This window comes from Neomonachus schauinslandi, chromosome 12 (assembly GCF_002201575.2).
Source record: "Neomonachus schauinslandi chromosome 12, ASM220157v2, whole genome shotgun sequence".
In the NCBI taxonomy this organism is placed as follows: domain Eukaryota; kingdom Metazoa; phylum Chordata; class Mammalia; order Carnivora; family Phocidae; genus Neomonachus; species Neomonachus schauinslandi.
Genome location: NC_058414.1, coordinates 4,571,455 through 4,592,779, shown reverse-complemented (window position 1 = coordinate 4,592,779; position 21,325 = coordinate 4,571,455). Strand labels below are relative to the sequence as shown.

Genomic DNA, 21,325 nt, shown 5'->3' with positions numbered 1-21,325 from the left:
CTTTAAAAAAAACCCGGTTTCCCTTTCTGTCCTGCCTTCACTCCCTGTCGGGCTCCACCCCTGCCCCCGCCCGAGCCCTGCCCCTCCTCTTGAATGGGGGGACGTCACCCACTTTACGGCGCTTTGCCCATCCCACCTCCAGTCAGTCCTGTGGCTTCCCTGGAAAATTTCCTGGAGAAGGAACATAAACTGACTTTGTTGGTTTTCTAAAATGTCGAGTCTGCAAATGAGGTTTCACTCACCATCCCTGGAGCGGTTCAGTCAACGAAGAGATTTTTGGTGTTTCTTGGTGGCCTCTGGGGGCCGCGCATGGTAGCCCCGTCTCTCCGCTTCTGCTGAGCTGACGGAGAGCCTTGGGTCTGCTCTTCTCACCCGGGCTTTCTGGAATCCTCCTGACCTGAGTCCTGAGAAGGAAGCATGCAGGTCTGTGAACGTTGGGGAGGATCGCGTTCCGTCACCGTCTCGGAGATTCACGTCTCATGCCAGGTTTTGGAGGCTCTGAAAATTCCTACAGGGAAGAAAGCCCACCGATGGGAGGCAGCCTAGAGCTTGCCAGACGTTTCTGATCACAGAGCCACTTTCTCCATGACACACTTCCCACGGAAGACTCCATGTACCTTTCCCCCAAATCTAAGAGCAGGAGGTGATATTCCTTGGCCAGCGGATCCGTTAATTCTTGCGACTGCTACTGTTTGTCTGCAAGTTTCACGAGGAGCAGGGGAAATTAGAAAATGGACTTTTGGCCCCACATGTTTACTCTCACTGACAGCTCTGTCGTAAATGCCCAGGAGTGCCCTCCTCGTCCTCGCTTGCGTTCATGTTTCAAACCTCAGCTCATCCGGCGGGATAAAGCCTGGCGCGTCCGTGGAACGCGGGCCTCTGTGCCTCAGGAATGCCCGTGACCGGTCACGGGGGACGTGTGGTTCCGTTGGGCACCGTCCAAGTGCATCCTTACCTTGCAGGTCGAGATAAAGTGTTTTATGACCTCACGAAGGTGAGAGTGCGCGTCAGACCTCTGGGTCTCGGCAGAGGCCGTTCCACGATGTTGTAAACACTTTCTGACCAGTGGCCTTCCACACAAAGGATATTTCAGCCGTCTGAAAAGACAAATCCAACTATTTCCATCTGCCCGGTTTGGTTCCGTTCCCGCCCCGTTGCATGTATGTGTTTTTTTTTTTTTTTTTGAAGATTTTATTTACTTGAGAGAGAGCACAAGCAGGGGGAAGAGGGAGAGGGAGAAGCAGGGTCCCCGCTGAGCAGGGAGCCCGACGCGGGACTCGACCCCAGGACCTTGGGATCATCAGCTGAGCTGAAGGCAGATGCTTCACCGACTGAGCCCCCCCGGGAGCCCTGTCCTCTGTGTGTGTTTTTATCTGGTTTCAGCCAAGGTAGATACAATTTTATACGTGCTTTTGTTAAATATGCCGAGTTTTCTGTCTTTTTTCCTGGTTCCTTCGAACAGGCTCCTCGAAGCTGGTATTTATCTGCGCCACACTTCCTCGGCTGTGCCTGGATGTTTGCGTGGCTTCCCAGTTGTCTGTGCTCCAGAGAACGCTTTCTTGAGTGGCGGTGCTGTGGTTTTTGTCAGATTTTGAATTCTTCCCCTCAGGGAAGTTTCCAGAAGCTAGGTTCCTAGTCCAAGATCATGAGTGTTTTATAGCTGTGGGTACATGCTGTGATATCAGTTTGCGAGGGGCTATTTATTTTGATGATTACATTCAGGGTAGAGTGAGTTTCAGGAGTTCTGAGCCCTGTCCCCGCACCAGAGCCGTTGCCACACTGGACAGCCCCCTGTGCTCTCTGGTGGGCGAGGAGCTTGGGAGCTCCTCATGGCAGCCCACGGTGGCCCTGGGTGGGCAGTGGGTGCTAGGCCTGGGGCCAGCGAAGCCGACGCAGGCCTGCCCCCAGGAGCCCACAAAGGTTATGCGAGACAGACGCTGGCTAGTCCGCAGGGACTGTGGGACTGTGTGACCTGGACATTGCCCTGTGCAGGGAAGCTACGAGCTAGCCTCCCGTCAAGATGGAAGGATGAGAAGCCATTCGTTGGCTTGGAGGACAGAGAATGTTCCAGAGGGAAGGAGGGAGGGCCATTCACAAAGGGCCTGGATATTAGCGCCTAACTTCTGCTGAGAATTCCATCCCAAGTGCAAACGAGACTCCACCACGTGTCCGATCGAGGGATGCAGAGCAGATTTGCCTTTTGAGGAGGTTCCCTGTGGTTTGCGGTCCTCAGGATGGGCCACACTGGGGGTGTCAGGGGCTCGGCCACTGCTCACGCAGGCTCGGGAGCTGATGGCCTTCTGGACGAGGGCCAAGGTGCTGAGGCTGGAGAGAACAGGCTGGGTTTGAGCAAAAGCCCCAGGATTTAGTGATTTCTTGCTCTCCCTTAGTTGTCCTGGTCCTTGTGGCAACTGGCAGTTCTGATTTTCCTCCTTTAAAAGTGAGTCCACCCTAGAGCTCTGATCTTGGCTTCTAAATTTCATTCTCCACTGAAAGGGTGCTGAGCAAGCACTTAAAGAGGAGGCAAGAGATCCCAGAAAACTAACTGTCCAGATGACAGGCTGAAGAGCTAGGACAACCGGATGTAGCTTGTGATCCTGGATGATGGGATCCTGAACCCCGAAATATCACTGTCTTTTCTAAAAAGGACATTGGTGGGACTTTGGCTGAATTTGAAGGAAATCTCTAAATCCGCTATTAGGTAGCGTATTGATGGAATTTCCTGGTTTTGATCGTGGTCCTGTGGTTATATGAGTGTTGTTTTTAGGAAGCACACGCTGAGCTATGTCGGCGTAGAGGGGCCAGCTGTCTGCAGCTCACCCTGACGGACAGCTACGGAAGGAGAATATGATAAAGCAGATGGGGCAGATGTCATTATTGGGGAACCTAGATGAAGAATATATGGGAAATTGTGATACCACATTCTGTAGATTTTCGACAAGCCTAAAATTTTCTCAAGATAAAATGATGAAGAAAGAGAAATCCTGTTTAAAACCAAAAATAGGGCGCCTGGGTGGCTCAGTCATTAAGCGTCTGCCTTCGGCTCAGGTCATGATCCCAGGGTCCTGGGATCGAGTCCCACATCGGGTTCCCTCCTCGGCGGGAAGCCTGCTCTCCCTCTCCCACTCCCGCTGCTTGTGTTCCTGCTCTCGCTATCTCTGTCTCTGTCAAATAAATAAATAAAATCTTTAAAAAAAAAAAAACAAAACAAAAATAACGCCTCCTCTGTGGACAGATTTTTTCAGTGTGCTTTCCCCAACAGGACAAACAGCCTAGAAAACATGAGACATGCGCACACCACACAATTCTCCATCGTTTACACAACCTCACCTTTCAGTGCACGCCTCCGGGAAACATAATGCAGGTGCACCCCGGTTAAGCTGTCTGCTGGCCAGCGATCTGGGAGGGTCTGCCCGGAGACACCGGACTGCCAACCCCAGGAGCCGCACTTCCAGGAGGGAAGTTGATCGAGAACACACTGCTTCTCCTCTCTTTTTCCCCCTTCTTTTCAAAAGAAATGGAAGGAATATCCTTAAGTTTGTTGGCAGAACGTGCCAAGTGGATTTGTCTGTTCGGAGCTCCACTTCGATGTGTATAAGCTTCATCCAAGGGAAGGAAATTGCCAAAGCTTCAGACTTGGAGCCTTAAACTGTGGACAGTTCCCAAGCAGATGAATGTGATGCAATGAATAGACCCTGTTTCCTCAAAGGCAGTGCCCGCTCCGTGATTATGCTGTTGGCCGAGTTTCTATCCGGGTCCGTACCGCTCAGGGCTCAAGAACCCGCAGGGACATGATCTTGCTGTAATTATGTCTGCGCCCCTGTGAGCCTGATGTGGAGATATGCCCCCTTGTGATCTTTTAAGTTTGGGTGGATTTTTAGGGCAGTCTCGCGGGGGTTTGATAGGTGGGCTCTGTCAAGTGTGCGGGACTAAACACGTATTCTACCAGGCAGGTGGACTGCTGTGTGGTCCAGGGTGGGGAGGAGCCATGGACTTCTGAGAGCCGGGCCTGCCTTCCTCCTGGGGCCCCGCCTTCCTCCCTCCTGGGGCCCCGACTTCCTCCTGGGGCCTCGCCCTCCTTCTCCAGACTGGAAACCTACGCGGATCCCAAGCTCTGTGCAGGGTGGGTCTCTCTTTTCATTTGTCCCGGTCCCAGGGTGGGGGTGCCAGCGGGCTGCCGTGGGGGGCCACCCATGCAGGTTAGCTCCTGCTGGCCACCAGTGCCCCGGAGGACACTGCGGAGGAGGGGGCCCTGGAGCAGTTGGGCAGAGTTTGAAGTAGGCCCTGGGATATGGTGCACCGTGGTCGCTGACCCCCATAACCCAATACACGAGAGGGAGAAAAGCCTTATTCCCTCAAGACTGCAGTCTATATACCAAGCGCATAACTGGTGAGCAGCTCTGGATGTGTGAGGTCATGAGACTCTGAATTCTGTTGCTGAAGGCAGAATGCATGTATGGGTCCTTGGAGAATCCAGGGGAGATCTCATTGCTGATCATTTTGAGTCATACGCTGAGCCTGGGGCAATAACCAAAACAGAAGGCACAGACAGAAGGGGATGGGTAAGGAAGAACTTGAGAGGAAACTTCGCATCTAATCGAGGACTGGTGTCCGTTTGAGTCAATCTCACCGTATGATGATTTTGAGTTATTTTTAGGGTGGTATTGGTTGTTAAGACATAGCAGAAGTCTCGGAATCCATTTCGTCCGTCCCACTGTGGGATTGTCGGCTCTCCAGACACACATCCGTGTCTGTGGTTTCCCTGGTCTCGGGGGATACGGGTATTCTCTGGTGGCCCCAAAGACATTCTTCTCATGGGCAGCCGGCTCTGTGACCCAGATCCCCCGAAGGCCCCCCAGCTCTTGTTCTGTATCCATCCTCAGAGTCATCGGAGTTGCCCTAATAAAGGGCAAGTGGCTTCTGTACGAACAGATGTTGTAGTAGATGACTGTCCCAAAGACGAGAAGAACCGGGCACAGGTGGGGATGTGGTAACTGCCGCCCAGCGGGCCAGGCCTCGGGCTTGACACGACGTCTCTGGAACCTGCCATGTGTATGCTCTTCTATGCTCTGCGTCCTAGAGGCCCTTCTCCTTCCTCTTACGGATGGCACGTTTGTTTTAGCAGTTTGGTGGTCTAGCGTCTTAGCCACTGAATCAGCCAGAAGCCTGATTTGCCACTAGGAGTGCACATCCATTCACTTGGCCTTTTCAGACCTTGGAATCCGAACCACCTAGTGTTTTCAGGACAGGTGGGGGCCCTTCCAAGAGGAGACAGCCCATGGTCAGAGGAGCGGGTGTGTCAGGCAGCAAAGGGGTCCAGCCCTGCAGATGGCTTGGATTTAGTGGGAACACAGAAGGGGCTGTCCGGATTCGGTCTTTCAGTGGTGACTGCTTCCCTCCCTTGGGAGGGTGATTTTGATGTTAGAAAACATGTTTTGCTGTCATAAAAGCCACGTGGTTCTGGTTTCAGAATGGAGAGACGGTTCTGTGCTCTGGAACTCGTACACAGGGGCAGAGCCCAAGCCTGCAAGAGGTAGCATAGGGTGCGCATGGAAGATGCATTGTTCTGGGACAGTTAGCTACTGTTCGGAAGAAGAGTGGCGTTAGGATCTTCCACTTTACTGCACGCCATTATGGGTGGAAGTGTGTGTGTCCCCCAACCCCCACTCATAGGTGGAAGTCCTGAAGCCCCCAACATCTCAGGATGTGACGTGCAGATATAGAGTTGTTGGAGCCCTCATTACTTTAGAGGAGGTCACACTGGAGGAGGTGAGCCAATCCAGGATGACTGGTATCCTTATAGAAAAGGAAAATTGGGGAGGGGGGCGCCTGGGTGGCTCAGTTGGTTAAGCATCCGACTTTTGGTTTCAGCCCAGATTGTGGTCTCGGTCGTGGGATCGAGCCCTCTGTCAGGCTCGGTGCTGCGCGAGGAGTCTGCTGGAGGTTCTCTCTCCCATCCTCTGCCCTTCCCTCCGCCTGCTTGTGTGCACTCTCTCTCTAAAATAAATAAGTAAATCTTTTTATTTAAATAATGAAAGTAATGTCATACGTTAAATATTAAGCTGTGGACGAGCTGCGAAAGAATATCTGGAATACTTACATTTGCATTATCCTAAGTAAAGAGCTGTTATGAATCAATAAGAAAAAGGTACATCGGGGCGCCTGGGTGGCTCAGTTGGTTAGGCGACTGCCTTCGGCTCAGGTCATGATCCTGGAGTCCCGGGATCGAGTCCCGCATTGGGCTCCCTGCTTGGCGGGAGTCTGCTTCTCCCTCTGACCCTCCTCCTTCTCATGCTCTCTGTCTGTCATTCTCTTTCTCTCAAATAAATAAATAAAATCTTTAAAAAAAAAAAAGAAAAGAAAAAGGTACATCACCTCTCTCTCTTCCTCAGTCTCTTTTCTTTCAAGGATTCTCCCACTCCCAATTCACTCACTACTCCTGTGGAAAACAACTTTTCACAGCTTTTCTTTCCTCTTCTGACATCACACCTGGTAACCTTGCCTCGGGTTTAAGAGAGAGGAGCTGTTACCAAAGAAAACTAACTCCTCCATCCACCTGCTTCTGGACCTACCTGCCTGCCTTCTGGCCACGTGGACTTGCCCCTGCATTCACGGCCAGCCCCCGTTCATGGCCAGCACCCCCTTCTGGCCTTCGCAAGGACGGTGCTGCTGCCATCACCCCTTCTGTGTCCTCCGTCATCAGACTTGCCTTGGTCCCTGGATCACTCCATTGGCATCTAGATAAGCCCCAGCTCCCGGACCTCACAGGGGGACCCTCCCTCTGTTTGCATTGCTCTCCAGCCCTGGCCCAGCCGTGGGACTCAGTGTCCCTACTCTCTCCCCTCAGCATTCCCGTCAGGCTTTCGGTTCCGCTGGTTCCCTGAAATGAATCTTCTCAAGGATGTGAGACCTACGCCTGGTCACAGCCAACGGTCAGGTTTCAGTGGCATCTGTGATAATATCCCTGCAACACGGGGCACGGGCTTGTTTCTCCAGCTTCTGTGAGCCCCGCCTTCCCATCCCCTCCTCTCTCTACCCCGTCATCCCTGCTGTCGGGACCACTGTGCCTGGAGGGCCCTTGGCTGTCTCTGTCCCTCGTGCTCTCCGGCAGCACACTTGCCCTAACTGATGTCAGCCCAGCGCTAGGGCCATCTGGGTGCTCCGAGCACCCACGTGCGAGCAGAGCCTGCCCACTGCTCTGCATCCTGCTCTCTTTCCTGTGCTGCACTCTGGTGGTCACGGGCCCTGTCGTAGCTTCCCACCCGTCTGCATGCAGATAGCCCAGGTCTGGGTTCTCCTCCAAGTCTCCCCAAGCCCCAGACTTGTGTTTCCAGCCCCGATTTGGCTTCTCTGTGTGAATGCCTATGAGGCACTTCATACTCAACGGAGCCAAACTCGGCCTCCGACAAGGTCCTGCCCAGCTGCCCTGTGCGAATCTCCGAATTCCTTCCTTACCCACCCTGTCACCTTCCACCAACCACAGCTGGACAGCCTCTCCTGGTTCCTTTCCTGAGACCCAGGTCTCATGTTGCTTCCTGCCCTGCACTCTAGTTTGACGGGTCTCCCAGTTGCTGTCCCCACCCAGCGTCCTCACCCACACAGCACTGGAACAACCCTTTTAAAATTGTCCCACATGGTGTCTTTGGTGCAGTGACTTCGTATTTCAGGGTAAGGGACACAGTCGTCCCGGCTGCCTGCCAGGATGCCCTTCCAGTCTCCCCACTGGGCCCCCTCGCTTTCATTCCGGCAGGTGACACCCTGGGTTTTGCTTCTCTTTTGTTGTCCGTCTCCCCACTTGAGTGAAGGATCGTGAGGTCGGGATTTAGTCTAAGCACCGCATCCCCAGCACCCAGATACCTGGCGAGGAGAAGGTGCACAGGGAATACCCACCATGGATGGTGATGACAGAAACCCACCCTCGTGCAGGCAGACCTGAAATGTCAGGAGAGGTTTCAACCCATTGAAGGCAGGCCTTAAAAATAGGTTTTTCAGCTGTGGATTACCTGTGAGGCTCCATGTTACATTCTAAGTTTGATTGCCCCTAGAAAGCAAATCTTTTTGCTGTTGTTACTCATGGAAATCCCACTTGCAATTCTGTAGCGTTGATTATTTTGATCTCTGTTGCACATTACAAAATGTGATTAGAGTGTATCCTACCTCTATAACAAAGGTTTCCATCTCCAGGCTGATGGATCCTCAGCGGGTTTTTGTTGATTTCTTTTTTGTTGATTTCATTTTGCTGAGGCTCCTGGGACGACTCCTGCCGAACTTTTCGCTCAATGAGCCTAAATGAGCTCCCTTATATGAAAAGGCATAGTTCTTCTTCTGCTCGCCGCATTCCACATCTTTTAAATTCATGGCACTTCATTTAGACATGTTTATGGTGCGAGAAGATCTGCCTGGCCAGCTGGGAGCCATACTCATGGCATCCCTCCTCTCCCCACCCCCCCCACCCCCCCCACCCCCAGTTTTCTGAACCCAAGATTGGTCTTTGGATCTTTAATCTTGTTGATCCAAGAGCCATCTTCCCAGTGGCATCCCTACAAACTGAGTGCCAGTCTGTCCCTGGCCTCCCTACAAACTGAGTGCATTCGAGGCTCGCTTCCCCCCAACAGGTGTTCACGGGGAAGCATCGCTCCCACCGCGTTCCTCCTTTTCCAAAGAAGCCGATTCATTCTGTGGGCATGGGAGCACTGGCAGATTCCACATTGAAAGCAGAGTTAAAGGGTGGGACTCCATTGGCTACGACTTGTTACCACTTCATCTGTGCCCAGCCAGGGAACAAAAACAAAACAAAACAAAAAAACAAGCCAAGAAATTGTAATTCCTTTAAATTATAAAAGTAATCCGTGGTCACGGTAAAAGCAAAAAGTGAAACTCACACGGTGCAAGATCTCATAGGATAAAAAGTAAGATCACTTTCTCTGTCCGTGACCTTGTTCTGCACAGATGGGCAGTTATGTGTCTGTCTCAGCTCAGGCCCTACGGGCATTGTCACGTCCTCCCCCAAAGCCTCTTGGTGCGCTGTTACATGGAGGTACCATCATTTATCTAAGCTCCTTGTAATGGTTTGCAACTCACTCTCCTTACAAACTGAAGCTGAAATGAACATTCTCGGACATAGACCTTTGGTCAGTTAATGGCTGGGTAGGTGGGTGGGTGGTCAGATGACACACAGGTGCACCGGTGATAGATAAATGATTGAGCGCTGATAGAAAAGCAGATAGATGGTAGATTCCCAGCAGTATAATTGCTGGATCAAAAGATTTATGTGTTCACGGCTACATGTACATGCATGTAAAACTCATTTTTATAGCCATCGTCAAAGGGCGATCTGTCCCTTACAATAAAATGCGAAGGCACCAGGCTTGGCCATTCTCCTGGTTCGGGTACAGAGTAATCCGGGACAGGCGTCCCATACCACTGGTCCCCCTTGCCAAGTCACTGTCCCCGGTGATGAAGGCAGACTCCCAGGCCGTCCATCATTTTGACTGGCTGTTTCTGTAGCTTCCAGGAACTGCAGAAGACATCTGAGGGCAAAGGGGCAGACCTGAAGAGAGAGGTCATTGGCTTTCCTACCCGCCCTGTCTGAGACCTTGACTATTGGAGGGCAGATTAAGCTGTGCCCCTGCCTCGTTCAGATGCTTACTCTTTTGGTGTTTGGTGGAACCTTTTGTTTTTCTGGGTTTAGAGGGGTTATGGCCACCTGCAGTGTTCTGGCTTACGTGTCATTCCTGTGGATCCGTGGTCGCCCAGGAAGTAAGTGGTGCCGGTGAATGTTCTGCTTTCTAAGAGAACTCGTTACTAACTCTTGGCAATAATTAGTATTTTTATAATCCTGTAATCGCAGCTAATGGTACATAAGCTTCCTTGCCCCAGAAGAAGACATTCCAGGTGGTATAAACCATACGCAAAGCAGATGTGTTTTGGAGACGAGCTGGGATTTTGAGGGTGACGTTATATCTAGAGATACATTTTCTTGACTGTTATAATTGACTGGAAACATAGCCCCCGGCGGCAGCCCCCCTCTGTGAATCTTCAGTGGTGGCTCTTGCCTTCTAGGTCCTCGGGACCTGGAGGGGGCCTGGAGACCGTGGTCCTTTGTGATCGCTTCGCAATTCAGGACTCGCGCTCGGCTTCTCAGAACTCACTGTTATCTGAGCTTCGGTCAGTCTGCATGTCTTCCCTCCCCCGCAGCTCCGCCCAGACCCCAGTCGGCCTTTCCCCCAGATTCCCCTGTCCTGTCCCGGCAGCCGTGTCCCCGCCTTCCTGCCTCACCAGCGTACCCACCCAGCTGTAGCCGAGGGGACAGCTGCGTGCAGGCTGATACCCTGCCCTTGCTGACATGGTGTTGCTGCTCTGGGGGTCACAGCTGGCCCCAGAGACCATGCTGGTGGCTGCCCTGTCCCAAACTACGGGAACACCAGCCCTGCTTGCCCATAGGCTCAGGCAAGACTTTTTCTGAAACCAGGGGACAATAAATAAATTATACGCATCCTATATTGGCCTAAAAGTCGACCCATCACGCTTGAAGAGGTTCAGATCGTTTTGGGGAGCCCCTTTGGATGGGCAGCCTGACCTGCTGATACAAGAGGGAGAAGGGGATCGTTGGGGAGATGGCTGAGCTTGGGAATTGCGTGGCCACCGAGCAAAGGGCGCGGGTGCGGGCACGGCCCCATGACGGTCTGCTCCTTGGGCCTCCCTGGGCAGATTCTGGGGCCCGTCCCCACGGGCAGACCTAACAGAGCGCCACCTTCGTGCACGGGCTGTTTGGCTCAGCCAACCCCAGTAGTGAGCGAACCCCCCAGTGCAGCTTGTTCTGGATCTTAAACGTCCTGCATCTGAAATACGCCTCAGGACAGAGGCTGAATGGAAAAGGAGTAGGGATGCCACTGGGAAGATGAGAACACAAGGACTGTCTGTCATCCTCATGACCTTGAGCTCTGTGGGTGACAGTCGACAGTGTGGTAAGACGCTAGCCAAGTGGTGAGTGAAAGGAGGGGGTCACCTGTCATGACTCTCACACGGGATTTGTTTTAAATTTCATTTTGGAATAAGTTCAATCTTATAGAGGAGTTGTAGTAATAATGCAAAGAACTCTGGTCGATCGTGTTCCCTGAATCCTAATTGGTAATGTTTTACACATTTTAGAGATCTATTTTTTTTATTTTAGGAGGGGGGGTTGAGGCAGAGGGAGAGGAGAGGAAGACTCTCAAGCACACTCCCCACTAAGCATGGAGCCCGACATGGGGCTCGATCCCACGACCCGTGAGATCATGACCTGAGTCCAAACCAAGAGTTGGACACTTAACCCCCAGGCGCCCTGCCACGTTTTACATTGTTTTCACATCGCCCGTATGTGTGTATATATATATGCACGCAGATCTGGTGGGCTTAGAGGCGTCGGCCCCCCATGCAGTCGAAAATCCAAGTATAACTGTTGAGTCCCCCAAAACTTAACTACCACCAGCCTGTCATTGGCAGAAGCCTCACTGACAACATGAAGGATAGATTAACGTGTATTCTGTGCTGTACTCTGCCAATAAAGCAAGCTAGAGAAGAGAAGATGTGATTGGGAAAATCATAAGGAAGAGAAACACATTTGCAGTGCTGTGCTGGATTCATATTAAAAAAAATTCACAGATAAGCGGATCCACACGGTTCAAACCCATGTTGTCAAAAGGTCTGCGGTGTGCGTGTTTAGATACCCCCACACCGCTCTTCTCTTCTCTTCTCTGAATCATTTGAATCTGATTTGTAGACCTCGAGTCCTTTCTTTACTCCTATAAAGGCCTCTATGTCTGTTTCCTAAAAACGGAGCATAGCACGGAATCCTTAGCATCAGCCACATGGACGTATCCAGTCTGCAGACCATGTCACCTTTCTCAGTTGTCCTTCTAATGTTCTCGATGGCCTTCTTCCTTCCTGGTTTGTGACCAGTACAGGACCACTGTTCTCTCGTTAGGCTGTGTCTCTGTTAGTTACTGAAGGACGCCCTTGGCACGTGGGGGGCTCCCGTGGGACCCCATCAGGTTGTATGTGTGTGAAGACCACAGAAAGAGAGTCTGTATCCTCCCCCAGGCTTCATCTCAGGAAGCTCCTGATGTTGGTTGGTCCAATCAACACTGGGGTTGAGCTTAATTGCTCGGCTAAGATATCTTCTGCGGAATGTGTCCGTGGTAAAGTTACTGTTCTTCCCTCCGTCATGAGGAGGTAATTTTTTCTTTAATATTTCATTTATTTGTCAGAGAGAAAGAGCACAAACGGGGGAGAAGCACAGGCAGAGGGAGAAGCAGACTCCCCACTGAGCAGGGAGCCTGATGCGGGGCTCGATCCCAGGACCGCAGGATCATGACCTGAGCCGAAGGCAGACACTTAACCCGCTGAGCCACCCAGGTGCCCCGGAAGTACTTTTTGAAGGGCGATAATTCGAGACTGGATTAACTTGCTTTTCTCCATCGGGCTTCCCTTCACTGGTTTTATTGCGTATTGATGACTCTTGGCTGATTCTTCTATCATTCCTCATTGACAGGTGGAATTCTCCTGGTAGAACATGTGTTCCTTTCTCTTCCATGTACTTACATGTGTGTGTGTATTTGTCTGTGAGGACACGTTATTTTATACCATGGCTCACAGCCCTGACTACCAGTGTTCATGTAGAGACTGCTATTGCCCCATTGGGGCTTGGACATGTCCCCGTCAATGTACTCGCTTCCTGGGACAAGATGTCCCGTGCTCTGCAATCAGGGCTGTTTGGGACTACATAGTCCGTTGTTGTGAGGGCCTGTCCTGAGCCTTGCAGGATGTTTAGCGGCATCTCTGGCCTCTCCCCACAGGACGCCAGCAGCAGCCCCCCACACACCTGTTTGACAACCACAATGTCTCCGATGTTGCCAAGTGTCCCTTGGGCAGCAGAATCCACTCCTGCCGGTCCCAGCTGGGAAGCACTAAAGAAAAGGAGTATTGCTTCCTTTGTTGAATGTTTCGGTCGGTCAGAGAGATCTAGTTCACTTTTTCAAGTAAATGAGGCAGAAGAAGCCTTATAATCTTTATTTCTTCTAGCAACACAAGGCTAAAGGAGTGTTGAGGCTCTTGTCTATGAAGAATTTGGAGCCCACACAGTAGACGGGAATAGTGAGGTGAACCCCCATGTGCCCCTCAGCCTGCTCCAGCCACACCCCGATTGACTGCCCCCCGATCTGCTGTTTTGACCAGAATCTCATGTCAAAATAGCACTTATTTGTAAACATTTTACAATATTTCTGGTTCTGTAAAAGATCGTGAACTTTTTTTTTTTTTTTACCACAATCGTCGTCACTCCTGATTCCTTAATATAAAAAAAAAAAAATTCAATGTTCAAATCAGAATTGCATTTACACTGCGTGTGTGTGTATTCCCAGTGCCCCTGAAAGACAGCGCTGCCCTGGGAAGGGCTCGGCTCCAGGAGTTGGCTCCCACGGAGGCTCCGGTCCAGAAGCAGGCGCCCAGCCCCGGCCACACTGCAGGCCCCAGCTCGGTACTCCGGCTGCACGGGTTCCTGCCCACCCTGAGCTGGTCACCAGGCCTCCTAGAGGTCAGCCCCCGCTGCCCCCACCCCACCTCACGAAGGACAGGTGGACCTGGGGTGGGGGAGGTAGTGGGGGGGTGGTTTCTGTTCTCCGGCACCATCATTGCCTTCTTCCCTGTGGGCTCTAGCTTCTTGGAATGCAAACAAACTCCTAATTCCTGGGATTTCCACCACTTAAACTTGAGATAAAGTCTTTAGAGCAGAAGTTTGGGATGAGCTCTTTCTGTGCAAATGCTTTCCCTCTGTGGGTTGGCGCAGCATGGTGATCTAGGCACGTGGTGCCCCCCCCAGAAGAACACAGGTCAGACAGGATCTGTCTGGAATGATCCTTTACTGAGTGTGTGCTCTGCACACGAGGGAGTTATAAGCACCCCCCCCATGTGACACCCAGCGTAAGCCCGTGTGATGACTGCCCCCCAGCTGTGGCAGTGAGGGTGTTGATGATCAGGGCGGGGGGGGGGCTCATGCAGCAATGGGAGGGAGAGTCTGAATCCAGGACTGGCAGGTTCCAAAGTCCATGCTCTCACTGTGGAGCCAGACATCCTCCACCTGATTGATGCTTCTGGACAGTGTGGGATGTGGGCGCTGGGGGAACCTGGGATGTCCCGGGGAGTGGGGACTGCACCGAGAACGTGCTTCATAACCGTTTCTTAAGTGGGGGGTTGAGTGGACTTGTACCTGGTCCCATTCTGTTCCTTAACAAATCCAGTTTTAGGGAACAGCATTCTACCAAACACATGGGTCAGTCGTCTCTGCTGTTGGGAATGTTTCTGTTATTAGAAATGTATTTTAATAAAGCTTGACCTCCGGGCGCCTGGGTTAAGCATCCGACTCTTGGTTTCGGCTTAGGTCATGATCTCAGGGTCCTGAGATCGAGCCCCGCATTGGGCTTTGCGCTCAGGACAGAATCTGCTTGAGATTCTCTCTCCCTCTCCCTCTGCCCCTCCCCTGTGCATGTGCGTGTGCTCTCTCTCTTTCTCTCTCCCCTCTCTCTCTCTCTCAAATAAATAAGCCTTTTAAAAAAAAAATAAAGCTTGACTTCTAGCGATGTATCCTGAGAAAATAGACACACACACTGAGACTCACGTAGGAAGATGTGCCAAGCGGCGCAGTCGGTGAGCGTGAAAGACTCGAAACCGCCCACGTGGACAGCTGTCAGGACAGCACTGTGGTCCCCACGGCCACGTGGACAGACACCTCGCGGGCGCTGAAACATCAGAGAAGTGTAGTGCCCTGGAGATATTTACGATGTAACCTGAAGCTGACCAGCCTGATTGCAAAACTCTGTCCTGTGATCCTAACTATGTCAGTGTGTCTATTTATAAATACGTGTGCAAAAGAATACTAGAAGGGCACATTCTAGAATTTTAACCGATAGGGGAATTGTCGGTGATTCCCAGATTTTTTTTCCTTTGTCCCTTACTATTTTTAAACGTTACAATGAAAACTTATTTTTTTTTTTTTGTTAAAGATTTTATTTATTTATTTGAGACAGAGAATGAGATAGAGCATGAGAGGGTCAGAGGGAGAAGCAGACTCCCCGCTGAGCAGGGAGCCTGATGTGGGACTCGATCCCCGGACTCCAGGATCATGACCTGAGCCGAAGGCAGTCGCCCAACCAACTGAGCCACCCAGGTGCCCGAAAACTTATTTTTATGATAAAAAAAAAAACTCGTATCTCGGGAGGGGGGTGTGTACGTGTTGGGAATTTCTACTTTACGTGGCCCCGCCCCTCCCACCCTCACGTCTCCCGGGGGCGGCTGATGTTGTCCTTACGCACAGGAAAGAGAGTGGGTTCCCCCAAGTCGACTCCACCGTGAATAGACTCCTCTTCCTTTGGAGATCTAAGTGACCTGCCCCTCACAGAGCTCCTGGATGTGTCCTTGCTGGTCCTTGCGGTGCTGGGCACGGGTGGCCAGGCACCTGTCACCATTGTGGGGCTCTCTGCAAGGACTGGCGTCCCCCCTGTGCGCCTCCACTCGCCCCAGCCCGTGATCCCTGGTCCCGGAAACCAGAAGGGAGCCTGCGGACAAGGGGGCCTGGTGTAAGGGGGAGGGAAGGTGTGAACGAGTCACCAGCAAAGCGTTGTCTCACCGAGGGGAAGACGCCATGCTTTCCAGTGGAGGGCCTCGCTGGATTTTTTTCTGACCAGGGAGAAAACGGAGTGTGGCAGAAAGTGTTGCAGGCAACACTTCCCCAGGGCTCCCTCCTGGGGCGACCGAGCAGGTGGGCAGGGCAGAACCAGAATGGTGAAGGAGCTGTGGCCCTGCTCCCCTAGGAGAGGAGGAGAGGCAAGCCGACGTTCCCAGGACAACAGCCGTGGGACCTCTTGACTGGCGAGGACCCGGGTGGGAGCCCTTGCGTGAAGCTGGCGGGCTGCTTGGTGCCGCCACCGTGTTATACGCGGGGAAGCTGAGGCCCAGCTGCGCGCGGCACCAGCACTGGGGATCCCTGCGCCGTCTTCCGTCCACCAAAGGAGGGTTGCGTCTTTGCTAAAACAGCTTTTATTCCAGTTTTTGACAGAATGATATCACTTTATCAGTATTGCCTTTGTCAAAGTCATAGGCTACATGTATCCACTCGAAAAAGAAGAAATACAGATGAGCAAGTCAAGTCTTCCAAATGGGCTGTCTGGTTTGAAATAGAGGCATAAAGGTGGGCCGCCCTGTGCTTTGAATCTTGTCACCCGCCTCTTGGGCTGATGAGAGCCATTCAAGGCGGGAAGGCTGCTGGGGGACCCTGAAATCTGTGGTTGACTTTTGAGAACTATTTGATGCATTGTTTTATTTTATTTTTTTAAAGATTTTTACTTATTTATTTGAGAGAGAGTGAGAGAGAGAACAGGATCCAGGGGGTTATGGGGGAGAAGCAGAAGCTGAGCAGGGAGCCCGATGCAGGACTCGATCCCAGGATCCTGGGATCATGACCTGAGCTGAAGGCAGACACCTAACCGACTGAGCCACCCAGGGGCCCCTCCATGAGTTGTTTTTAGAATGTTAACTCCTTTAGAAAGGATTTCCAAGGACTGAAAATATTTTTTCATTGAAACTTGGAAGTCAACAGATTATAATGCAGATTTCTTTTAAAGTAAGTTTGACTCGGTTTCATTGAACAGGATTATTATGTACGTTCTTATTACCTCGAATAGAGCCATATAATTACATGGAGCAGTTCTGGTTATCATACTTTATATCTCAAAGTGGAACCGTTAACTTAGACCAGAATTGGAAAAAATTGTTAGGTTTACGTTATTTTTCACTAAAATTCATCTAGCCTAACCCTGGTTCTGCCCCAGTCTGAGCTGAATTTAATTTCCTCCAGACTTACTGTAACTGCCCGATTAGGGGGCTTCAGGGCACACAAGAATCAGAAGCCTTTTCGTGTCCCTCCTAGGCGGCCACGGATCCCTCAGGGCAGGGAAGATTCTCCAGGGTTGGGAAGCATCTTGCCGGCAAAGAAGCAAAGCGAGGCAGAGCAGATGCCCTGGGTTCAGGTTGGGGCTCCCGCAGTTCCCATTTGCCGGACGCTGGGCAAGCCATTCTGTATTACTGAGACTCGCCTCCCTCATCTGGTTGGGGGACAGTGATACCTGCCTCGGAGGGCGTTCGTGTTGGGCCCCAGCATGGCTGCTGCGTTGGCTGGAGCCCACCACCTGCCCGGGCAACAGGTGTGGTCCTCCGGGGGGCCATCCACCTGCCTGGCCACGGCTGGCTTTCCCACTCTCCTCCCTGTGGTCCCAGCCAGGATGGGGTACCATCAGCACAGCCCACTTCCTGTCCCTGGCAGTCCTTGGACTACAGCCTGACTTGTCCATGAGTGTTAACCCCCCCAGTATTGACAAGAAACTTCAGAAGTTTCTGAAAAGCTCAGCTTACGTCCTCACTTTGGAAAATGCATTGAAAGTGGACCTGGGAGAGCTCAGAGCTAAGAAGTCAGTTGATGGAAGGTAAAGAAGGAAGACAAAGTGGGCCTGGGAGCTCCTCGCTCAGAACCCTCCCCTCCCTTCTCTGATGGCTTCTGTGCCAGAGTTTGGGCCCCCCTCAGCTCTGCTCAGTCCAGGCACCCTGAGAGGGCTGACCTTCAGGGCATACTACACTGTGGACAGCACTGAGGGTGAAGAACTGAAAGTAGCCCATTTTCGGGGCACCCGGGTGGCTCAGTTGAAGTGGCTGCCTTCGTCTCAGGTCATGATCCCAGGGTCCTGGGATCGAGCCCCACATCGGGCTCTCTGCTCAGTGGGAAGCCTGCTTCTCCCTCTCCCACTCCCCCTCCTTGTGTTCTTTCTCTAGCTGTCTCTCTCTCTGTCAGTTAAATAAATAAATAAAATCTTTAAAAAAATAAAGCCCATGTTCTATCTTTCCAGGCTGGTCTGGGCCAAAGCGAAGGCCTTCTCAACTCAGTAGGAGATTTTGAGCCTGTAAGTCAGCCAGCAAGGTGTGCCTGGTGCATGAAGGAGAGCGAGATGGACAGGGAGGTGACCCCCACGGCCTACCTGTTGGGGACCCGGGGCCAGAAGCCAGGCTCCCCAGAGTGCAGATTGGAGCCATGGAGCCGTGTCACCTCCACCCTGATGGTTCTCAAACTCCTTCCTTTTGGTCTGCTTCTCGGTCTGTGCAGGGAATATATAAAAAGTGACAGCAGGGCTCTGGGAATGCCGGAATGTTCTATTACCACTCCAGGGCTTTTTTCACAGGCCGCAGTGCCTAGCGGTCAGGGGCTGGGCGGCCTGATGGAGCATTCCTGCCCCTGCTACCTCTGCAGAGAAAGCGCCTCATGCTATTGCCGTAATTATGTCCTCTTTAATATTACCATTTTATTTTTAAAAGCAATGAGCTACTTAGTTTCTTTTGCAACAGAGAGGAGGAAATTGAGGATTCAGGATTCAGCGGTTGGCTTTTCCCACTGAATTGTCCCCACTGCATCTCACCTGTCACGAGGCTTGTATTCCCAGATTCGAAAGCCTGAGTCTGGGTCCGGGTGGCCCCCTTCCCTGGTGTCTGCAGCCTTCAGACGGAGCCTGCCTCATTCCTGGCTCCATTTCCGGTGCGAGCACACCCCCAGGGGGCAGGTGCAGGGGCCCGAGACCTTTCCAAGGGGGCTCTCCTTAGCCTGAGCTGGCCCTGCACTGTGAGGTCAGTGTTACAGATCCCCATTTCACAGATGAGGAGACTGAGGCACGGGGCCACTGTGCCAGGTTCCCGCAGCTAGTTAACAATGAAGCCAGACTGCAGCCCAGTCTGATTCTAGAGCCCCCCCGCCCCTACTTTGACATGGGAGGTCGTAAATGGTGCTCTAGCATCCTTATAGCAAACACTGTGCTTTGCACTTGTGATCGACTCCCCAAGCAGTGTTCATGGCACAGAGGGGAAAGTGAGTCTCACCTGCCTGAGGTCACAGGCTGGGGCCGCGGGGCTGCGCTCCAAGTTCACCCCCATCCCGGCATTACCGAGAGCCGTACGTTCCCTGGACAGGCTGTACCCCGGGAAAGCACAGGCCCACGGGAGGACTCTCCTCCTGGCTGAACCATGGGCGGGGGGGGGGTGGGGGGGCGGCAGAGACCCTGGCCTGCTCGCCGTGGAAAAGCTTCTGCATCGCGCCCTGTATGAGACGCTTGAATGTCCATGCATCGAGGGAGGCTCAGCCTGCTCCCTGCAGCCCTTGCCCCAGGCCTGTGCCCCAGGCTGAGGTCTCAAATCCCAATTTGCTTCTAGAATGAGCCCCGGCACTGCCCAGGTGGTCACTGGAAAGGTCCCTCGCAGTGCTAGATGCCCCTTCAACTGCCGGCTTCAGGAGGCACGGTGGAAGGTGACCAACCACGACGGAACATTTCTCTTTGTGCCTTAGTATTCGCTCAAGTCCTCTCCTGTGTAATCCCAGACACGTGCCCCACCTGAGCCTGCTGCCACAGATAGCGGCTTCTTGCCTTTCCGTCTTGGGGGTCTGTGACGTCGCTGGCCTGCAGGCTCTGCTGTGTTTGGGAGGTGGCCGGGGCAGGGCGGCTGGTGTGGGCTCCGAGCTCCTGCCCCTGGAGCCCGGTCTGTGTCTGCCCCTGCCCCTGGCCTGTCAGCCGGCCTGTGCTGGGAATCCGAAAGCCGTGGACTTGGCCATGAGACAAAAAGCACATCTTAGCTTTTAATACTGAGACTATATATAGACCTCTGGGGGGGCGGCCGGGAGGGGCAGGGAGGGGAGAGCGAGTTTACAGAAAAGTGCATTCAGGCCAGGAAGAAGATTAAATACCGGGGCCAGACCTGATTTGGGGCAGGGAAATTGATAAACAGACTTCAACGTGATCGAAGTGTTCTAGCAAAGCTGACGATTGTAATCCGGGAGAAACTCCCCCCACGCTGAGCAAAGAGGAAGCTCAGGAGCACACTGGGTTTGGCAGAGGACATGGTAGACTGTACAATTAGCGTATTTCTAAGGAATTATCTGGACCCAGTAGTACTTTCTAAATTCGTTTCTCTTTCATATTAATGCATTGTTTTGTGTTTTTGTTTTGTTTTGTTTTTTGGGGTTTTTTTTGGAAATTTGGACCTACAGACAAAAAGACCTATTTTCATTGTTTAAATTAAATGTCACTTTTATGGAGCCCCTCGTGTCAGCTGTACTTGAATATTTAATTTGTTTCGTGGAAGTATAACTTCTGTCGAGCGATATGTGAACTTCCGGAAAGAGATGAGTAGGTTTCTATAAAAATGCATGTGAGTGGCAAGCTTGTCCCTCAGTCCTGATTGGCTCCCCTGGGGATTTCTACCGGGTGGCTGAGAGGGGGCCGGCAGGGGTGATGACAGCAGGGACAGGCCTCGTGGGACTGGACGATCCCCATTCCTGCTCCTGCATTCACTCCTTGCAACAGGGACTTGACCCCACAACTCGCCCTCTCCTGCCAGACAACATTTGCACCTGGGAAAAGGAGTTTGCACCTGGGGAAAGGGACAGAGAGGGGATAAGAGAGCTGCAGACACTTGGTCAGGACCCGCTGACATTCAGAGGCCGCCAAGCTGTGGGCACAGATTTCTGGGACACTTGGCAGACGGGCCTGGATTCAGAGAACCCGCGTGCTCGGGCTCTGGGCGTCCCGCGTTTCGTTTCTCTGTCACAGGAACAAGGGGAGCAGGGCTTTCTCAGGCCAACAAGCTCTGCACTGAAGTGGGGAGCCCTTTGGGGGCCGATTGCATCCGGCCCAGGGAGTGACCGGAGTGGTCTGCCCCGTGTGGCTTGATTCACAACCTAGCAGCCCTGCGGCCGCTTCCCCGCCTGCCCGGAGACAGTCCTCCCTGCCCGCCCAGCTCCCCGCACCTCTGCACAGCCCACTACTTCTGGGGCAGCCCGGGAGGGGCCCAGCCCGGCAGGGACAGTGGAAAAGCTGGGGACAGACTCCCGTTCAGGACACTGTCTCAATTTAAAATGCCATCTTGTTCCTCTGACTGCTTTGTCCATGCTGTTGAGGTAAGGTGGTTTTTTGGTTTTGTTTTTAAAGCATCCCACGTTCCCCCAGAGGCTGCATCCCTATCGCTCTGTTGCTGGGGCAGAGGATATTTATGATCCCGGGGATTTCTGCTTGGCTGTCCTTTTACCCGGGAACACGTCATTCGTGGTGGCTTTGAACGGTACCAGGGAAATGAAGCTGGCTTGTCATTCTGTAGCGGGGGGGGGGGGGGGGGGGAAAAAAGTTTGGAGTTGATTTTCTCTGCCCTCCCACACCAGAGTGCTTTTTTTTTTTTGCAAGCTTTCTAGTTTTTCCTGGTCGCTTCC

The 21,325-nt window shown here is 52.5% G+C and overlaps 1 protein-coding gene across 1 annotated transcript in view; it reads left to right on the top strand.

The window, feature by feature from the left end:
* The window catches only part of GRB10 (growth factor receptor bound protein 10), a 160,367-nt gene that overhangs the window by 108,899 nt on the left and 30,143 nt on the right, over nt 1-21,325 (top strand). The window lies entirely within an intron of this gene.